This window comes from Sander lucioperca, chromosome 19 (genome assembly GCF_008315115.2).
Source record: "Sander lucioperca isolate FBNREF2018 chromosome 19, SLUC_FBN_1.2, whole genome shotgun sequence".
Lineage (NCBI taxonomy): Eukaryota > Metazoa > Chordata > Actinopteri > Perciformes > Percidae > Sander > Sander lucioperca.
Window position 1 is genome coordinate 18,072,917 of NC_050191.1, and position 8,537 is coordinate 18,081,453.

Here is an 8,537-nt window from a genome sequence, read left to right on the forward strand (position 1 = left end):
ACATTTTGGAGCACAGAGTGAAAAAGCATCTCTAACTCCTTCATACCTAAAAAGCTGAAGGAGTTCTCTCTGTTTATATACCACAAATATTCAATGGGACTAAAACCTTCTGAAGTAAAACATATTTAGGAACTTGAAATTCATTATCTTCTTTGATGCCTTCTTTCACTTCCAATCTAATGCAGATTAAGGAAGCAAATACTTTGAGTTTGGAAGCTCATAGAGACTTAAACCATGTATTGTTTTAACAGGATGAACAGGTTACAGGATGGAACAGAGACCACCATTGATCAATGCTGACTCTTGCTTCAAACATCCTTAGCTGGGTGGCTGATTCAGCTGATCCCCCCTTCTCTCTACCCACCATAAACCCCATCTCTTGTTTTATCTTAGGTGTCACTACTGCTGCTGCTGCTGCTGTTGCCGCTGCCTCTCCTGCAGTTGTCATTCCCTTTTGGTGGGAGTTGGGCAGCTGACTGACGCCCCCCGCCCCCCCCCCCACAGGCGCTTGGGTGTCCATAGGCTGCTCCACATTCAATCATCCGGGAGCCACAGTAAAGGAACATGTGAAAATAAGTTCCATATAGTACAAGGGAGAACATTTTCAAACAAACTTTTGAGGATTGGAGAAAAGTTGGAGTTATGTGATATAAAACTGTATACAGTATGTTGATAAAGTGTAAGAGATATCTTTCCTCACAAACTGGCCTATAGTAAGTGACAAAAAGGGCTTAATAAAGGTTCAAAAAATGTAATGTATTATCAACTTAAACTAAAATAACATGTTAGTCTGACAAAAGCAATCATGAATGCAGCATGTGGATGAGTTGAGTGTGTGATCTGTGCAAACAAAATACAAAATCTTAAAGGATAGGCACATTTTTATTTCACTGTTCCCATAGTTTCCAATAGCTTCCAAAAATGAACTGATATGTAACACATTCATAGGGAGGATGTTGGAAAGGACTGTGTACTTTGGTACTCATTGTGGGGAAAATTAGTATTCAATTGGTACTCTTCCAATTGATTGCAAGCAACATAGAGAGTGTTGTAGTCAGTGCACAACATGTCAGATGAACATGCATCAAATTTGTCTACAGGCAAACAAACAAAATTCAAGAATAAAGTTTTCAATAATGAATGAATATTGATGTGTTTTAATGAAGCGGTTCTATCAGGAGTCAACACACCAAACACAACGTTGACTCTATTTTCCTTAAACAGTGCCAAATCTAATTCTTTTTAGGAAACTTTACTAAGAAATGATCAGGAAATTAGAAAAGTGTGAGTATAGCGTTATTATATATTATATATATATATATATATATATATATATATATATATATATATATATATATATATTTGTATATCTTACACAGTGAGACATTGAGATATTTACCACACAATTACCACACCATTGTTACTGCTTGTATGCATCTTTATATGGCTGTATCCATATTATACTATAATGTTGAGATACAGGTACGCTGATACACAGGCTTGTGTATGCTGTAAATTACATTCTGTCCTTTCTGCCTTTTTCTGCACTGAAACTAGTCAATGATTATGTATTGTGCATATGTTAATAGGCTACTGTAATCAGTGGAAATCAGACTTTGTGCATATCATTATTGACTAGAGAGTTCAGTTTCCATTAGTGTGAAAGATATTTATGAACAAACTACCAGTGTTTAAAAAAAGAAAAGTATGTTATGTAATGTTCAATCCCAAAACACTGATGCTATTATAGTAAATAAGCTGTTGTCCTTGTTTGTGGGCCTTTAAAGCCCTTCGGGAATGTCATTGCAATTAAGGGCTTTGTGAATAAACTTGATTCATTATGTCATTTGAATCATCCTCTCTCTCTCTCTTATACTTTTAAACAGAGGTTCGCCTAATTTGTGAGAAAATAACGTACTCTGGTTTGACCTGTATACTGATCCACAACATTGCAGCTCACCTGTCACCCGGTCACTCAGAGGCCGCCTGGCCATTACAACAGGGCCATTTAAAGGGGGACACAGGCCCCAGGGCAACACCCAGAACCCTTTTATGTCCTAATTGTTTGGTTGGTGAGAAAAGTCAGAGATGTGTTTCCTGTCATAACACCGTTTGCTGCTTTAGTAACAGATCAGAGCCTAATTAGGGTGCCATATTTCAAGAAATCTATATCTTTCTTTCTTTCTTTCTTTAGCAACACACCAAAGAGAAAAAACATATCTATAGAGTATTACAAATAATATTTTCAAACTGTCTGAAAAGGAGTGGGATGAAGCCGAAGCTTGTTATATTTCCCACCCACCCCTCATTCCACTTTAAATAGTTCCTGTATATCATATAGTTTATGATATACATAAAGTTTATTATATATATATATATATATATATATATATATATATATATATATATATATATATATGATTGAACCTAAATGTAATCAAGAGAGGACCACCTTTTGTTTATACATGACCAATGTGGAATTATGTTAAATTGTTACATAGAGCTAAATAGAGATTAAGATCTGCATCATTAGAATAGCTTTTACAGTCCTTCATTCTCATATCTAATAACCTCAAAGCATCTAAATGCTTTTGTCCCTTCTGGGAGTGAGTTCCCTTCACCTCTCCATCACCTGTTCTCTCTTTTAGCCTAAATGCCAGTGACCTTTGCCCTTTCTGCTCCATAGCTTTACCACACAGGACCAGGCTCCCTGCAACAGCTGTGTCAACCTCAGCCCTGGCAACTGGTGTGCCCAGGGAAGGACAGAGAGTGGCATTAATGTCAGACGAGGTAATGAGTCAGCAACATGGCACTTATCTTTGTTAGGCTATAGCAGCTCACTTTAAATGTTGGTTTCTCATTGAAGTATTGTTATCCTTTACCCATTTTAAATTTTAGGTTTTTACTTCCTCATCTGGTGGGATTTTTTCTCTCTTATGTGCTGCGTCTTTTTGCTCTTTGCTCTAGTTTCTAAGTAATACACACAATACATTATAATCTACAGTATCTCTCACATAATTTTTCACTTTCATTCATTGTTAAAACCTACTTTGCAAATACTTTGAGGCAGTATTTGTGAACATAACCTCACTCCACACACACATTTTTCGATTAATCACACGGGAGATGTTCTTAAGGTTAACTCTCCACCTCCCGCTGGGAGTTTCCTCCAAAGAACTGGGGTTAATCTGCGAGGTTGTCCCATCCTGTGCATGTGCAGGACCTGATCTGGTGTCAGCTGCCAGTTTATTTATACCAATAGAAATCCATGCTATCCACTGTTGAAGAAACTACCCTGGGGTTAGTCAGTCTAAGTCCTACTGTACCTGCTGTCCCGAGGGAAATTATTTCCTCCTGCCAAGAAAAGTGTGTTGTGACCTCCCCAGAAGCAGTGGGACATTGGCAACGGGGTAGATGGGTATGACAGAGGGGAAAAAAGTGATTAGCAAACGGGGGCCCCGGTATGTGAACACGGGTTAAAAATAACCTCACTGACCCAATTTGTCGATAACATGCAACACAACTGCTGAGCCCCTGTGCTGTCTTCTTCCAATTTTGGCTTAATTATTCTTTTAAATGAACTATGAACTTTTAAAGTAGGGAAATCGTCTCCTCTCATTCATACATTAGATGATCATGATCGTTTTTCATTAGATCTATAAATTGATCAGCAGACTTGAGAGATTGGAACTCAGATAAATTAAAAAGAAGAGGGGTTGACAGATGAAAAAAATCACAGAGTAAGATGAGATCTTTTGCATGACACATGATGAAAGAGAAGCAGATGATTAGATGAGAGACTTTGGCTGCCCTGTTTGTCGGCCAGTTATGTGACAGTGATCAGCTGTCCCGTTAAGAGGAAAAGCAGGATTATGATTTGTGTCTTAACCATTGTGTCCGGTGTGAGCAACCAAGAATCCACTCAACACCAAAAGTCATCTGATATTCCCAACACTCCAGATATATCTGGCAAGGCCTTGGCGCATAGCTGACATTTGTGGAAATGTTGCATTTGTGATACACCCTGGCTTTGAGCCATGGGAAATATTGAACAACTGTCAAATTTAGACAACATCCTGTGGCGGAGAAAAACGGGAGCTACAAAGATGTGATGGGGTGGCTATTTGTGGACGGCGAGTGCCTCGAAAATAGCGAGAGGTTTAGGTTTCAATATAAGCCCCCCTCTCTGAGCTCGAGCTTTCTGTGAATGAGGCCCGGGTTCCTATCACACCCAACCCCAGCGCTGATTTTAGAACACAGGTGTTGACCTTAGTGGAGCGGCTTGTGCTTGCAGCAGAGGAAAATGAACCCCTGAGCTCGGCCTGTTTGCCTCCACAGTATTGGTAATCACTGTATGCTCACACAGATGCTTTGAAAACAGACATATAAGGATCTACCGATTCTATATGATCACCTACAGTAGAAGATAATTAGCAAGTATGATGAAAAAAAAACCTGATACTTGTACATGATGGCTGATGAGAGCTAGTTGCACTTCAATTGGCAACTTACTCTTTTATATTTTTAACAATTTCTTAGATGTTTCCCTCCCCACAAATGCAGCTTATATTACATTACATTGTTGCTTTGTAAGTGTCATGGCTGCAGGATGGTCACCTTGTGGCCACCGGAGAATTTATTGCTTGTGTTTATGGTGCCACAAGAGCACCCGTATAACTAATTCACACTCCTCACATATCATTGGCTGTGCTTCATTAACGGAGGTTTACGTTACAGTTTCTCAAATCATTAACCACATTTGGTTGACTCTTGAGCAGATTGATTTGCCTTGTGGCTACCCTACACAGGTCATCATCTGCACGACATCATGTCAACACGTAAAAATTGTGAATGCTTTGTCAACATTCACTTTTTCCTATACTGTAAATGATACAATGAAACTAGAGTGAAGCGCAGAAAACAAACTGGGATGAAACTCAACCTTGGCTTCAGCTGTGACTCGTGGCCTGCTGTAACTGCTGTTCTGCCTGTACCCCCCAAACCCAATAAAACACGCCCATCGTGCAGTTGCTTCCTTGTTTCTCTCTATCCCTCTCTTACTCCCTTTTTCTTTTTTTTTCCTCCAAAAAGGAGCCATTGACATTCGGTGTAAAATAGAGGCAGGGTGGGGTGGGGGCTGAACAGAGAAACGGCAGGGGTGTAGGGTATCTCGAGCCCAGTGCGAACAGCTGAGAGGTGTGATTTCACAGGCTGGCTCCCCCCTGTCAGGGCCCTGATTGGGCCGGACAGGAGGCGCAGGAGAGGCCCGGGCTTCTAAAGGACACCAACAGGTGGGAGGCCGCTTTGGAGGGGGGTGCTCCTGGCGGGATAGAAAAGGCCGATCTGCAAGGCCTGTTGTGGTCACAATCCACCGGGCCAGATATGGAAGAGGATGGTTGATCGCAGGATAGCTGAGGTGAAGAGAGCAGAGGGGCAGGATGAAGTTGTGGAATGGTTCTCGGGGAGGGATAGTTGAGATGAGTTTTTTGGCTTTAAAGGGTGGAAAGGGCAGCTTCAGGGACAAGGCATAAGGTTGGTTGTGTGTTTCTGGTCACAGTGTTCCCTTTTCAATCTCTGCTTTCTGACCAACAACTTTTTGTAGTTTTTTTTGTTGTTGGTTAATATAAAAGGTTAATATTTGACATCAACAAATGGACAGTACATTGACATGGTTTTCTGTTGAGTCAAAGGTCTTACAGATTCAGACGTTGCAGGCTTTTTAGTCATTCTAGTTTTTCACCATGGCAGAGCCTGACACGTCAGTCAGGTGAGGGGAAGCTGAGGTGTGACACAGGAAGGAATCAGGAAATTCTCATCACAGTCTAATCAAAGAAAAAGGGCTAGTCTTTCTAATGTCCAGTTGGTTCGGAGCTAGTTGACATAGCAGTGGTTAGGTTGATCAAGGAAGTCACCACAAGACAGTGTAGGAGAGGCTGGCTAAACCCAATGTGGCCTCAAGCTCAACTCCAGCTGCTCACCACAAGAAAACCACAATAGGAGACGCAACAGGATTCAATAAAGGTGAGTAAAAAAATATTTTCAATGCATTTTAAATATAAGCCCTTTTAACATTGATTTCTTATTTCTGTTCTTAAGAAATTACATTATTACAGTTGTTGGGACTTGGCATGGCATAATATTTAGGAAATTGTGACCTTTGTCTCCTGGAAGTCAGAATTTGCCTCGCCATTTCAGAGTTATTTAAACACAAGGGAGTTCAGCATCATTACAGTAGCATTACCCATCAAAAAACTGCATGGGCTGGCGCTTAGCGGTATTAATCTTAAATCTAATACTTATTGTCAGGTACAAACAATTTTTCTTTTAGTATCAGAGATTCCTTGTATTAGAAGATAACAGTAGGGAAAAACATATGAAATTAACCTTAAATAAGCCACACTTTTAACAGTAATAAACTTTAAACTATGTCAAACTAAAGTTTGAGTCTGTGGCGCAGAGGTGTTTCTTTAACCCTATCCTTCCTCGCTCGCTCTGTCACAGTTAACCATTGTTAAGCCGGTTGTTCCTGCTACTCTGCAACTGTGACTATGAAAGGGTGCTTTGTGTCCGAGGAGCGGTGACTCCAGTTGTTGCCCCTTGTGAGGACATGCTTCCTTATATCCCCATATTAATACATCACTTATGGAATGTAAGGAAGTGTGTGGTTTCAAGGGGACTTGAGCGCCAACCTCACTGGGAAGTAGACACACTTATTTGATTTTTGATTTAATGTCTATTTTTAAAATTGATTGACAGTAACTGTTCTAGAAGATGTAGCTTCATTCTGCACGATTGTCTAAGTGTGCCTTTGTCTGTTTCATGAGATGGGAGGGGGATATCAGGGTTCATGAGCATGTGTGTATGTGTGTGTGTGTGTGTGTGTGTGTGTGTGTGTGTGTGTGTGTATGTGTGTGTGTGTGTGTGCGTGTGCGTGTGCGTGTGCGTGTGCGTGTGTGCGCGTGTGCGTGTGCGTGTGCGTGTGCGTGTGCGTGTGCGTGTGCGTGTGCGTGTGTGTGGCAGGACAACAGGTGAAAGGCCTATTCCCTCTCCTTCAGCTCAGGCACATGCACAGTTAGTATTACTCAGGGACTTCTTGACAAAATTCCTGCCCTGCCCCAACGGCTGACAGTCAAGGAGGATTGACAGACCACAGCTGTCACCCATTATAGCAACCGCTCTCAAAAAAGGAAGAGGGGAGGGAGGGCAGAGATGTGGAGCTGTCACTGAGAGTGAGGGTTTGCTCCTGTAGGCTGGATTTGGAAGGAAATAGGGCGATGTCACCTGCTGTCAGGGTTCCCAAACCCTTTAAATAGGAACTATCTGCATGGTTACATGGAGACACTTGTTTCTGTGTTGTAACTATGCAGGATATGTCTGTAGGGACTCAGTGATAAAATTATTTTTTTTCTCTCTGTGTTTCATCAGGTAAGGCTGAAGAGGACATGACGGCCTGACCCCTCGAAGATGATTCCCGTCTACTATTTCCTCTCTTTCTCCTCTCTCATGTCCTTCTTTTTCTATGTCCTCTACCCCTATAACCTTCTCTCTCTCCCCCCTCCTCACAGCATGTCCCCTTCCTGCTCCCCCTCGCTCAGCCGCCTCTTGCAGCTGAAGCAACACGCCTTGCTGTGGCTGGTCAAACGGAACCAAGTCAGGTGTTTCTGTGAGGTTTGGTCCCCTTCAACCAGCTACTGCGTCGTGAATTCAGTCAGCGTGGAATCAGAGACACAGTGGCGTTGTGGTGTATGGCGCTGCATACTTTGGGGGTTTGTTATTGATAGATTATTTTTGTTCTCGGGTAGTTTGGTGTTGGTTGTTTCCTGTATGACAATGGATGTTTGAAAAAGCAAATAAAAGATTGCTGACAACATACAGTGGTGAATTAAAATTTCTTCTAAATGTCTTGTTTTTATTATCATGAAATATGCATAGAGTTAAATTTCCCTATACGATACCATTTAAAACTGTGTATGTAGGGTTTTTGTTGTGTTTGATAAATAATAGAGTGGTAGAAAATAATAAACCTTTGCCCAAGTATTACTCTGATAACAGTATAATAAGTAGTCAGTATAGTTAAAGTCTGATGATAACATTTTGCACTACACTACCAAAGGCTCATTAATTGGTAGTTCATATGTGCAATACATAAAAAATACCTTCACCAGAAAGGGAAATTAGACTCAATGAGACTTGGTGACTGTAAAATAATAATAATGATAAGTAATAATAAGGTTATGATAACTTTTGTTAACCCTGTTTTCCATTCATAGAATTATGTTGTGAGAAGCTGCAGTCTTTGCCATATGTCCTTTAGCATATTCGAAAAGGCAGCAGAAAAAAAGGTGAATTGAGTGACCTGTAAATGGAATTGCTCAAAATGAAACGGAACGTTTATTTTTTGTCACAAACAAAAAAATATGCAGTGTGGCTAGCCATCTATAGCAGTATATGAAGCCGTTTTCAGATATGCATCTCATTACATAAATGTGATAGAGGAAGTAATTCAGGAAATTGGACAAAAAATACAGACACTACAA

General features: G+C 40.7%; 1 long non-coding RNA gene across 1 annotated transcript; it reads left to right on the forward strand.

Annotated features, from left to right (window-relative positions):
- The first annotated feature begins 5,176 nt into the window (after positions 1-5,176).
- On the forward strand, positions 5,177-7,872 carry LOC116065946. The gene is made up of 2 exons (XR_004108859.2): positions 5,177-6,021; positions 7,426-7,872. It is a non-coding gene; the product is annotated as an uncharacterized LOC116065946 (long non-coding RNA).
- Positions 7,873-8,537: the final 665 nt, after the last annotated feature.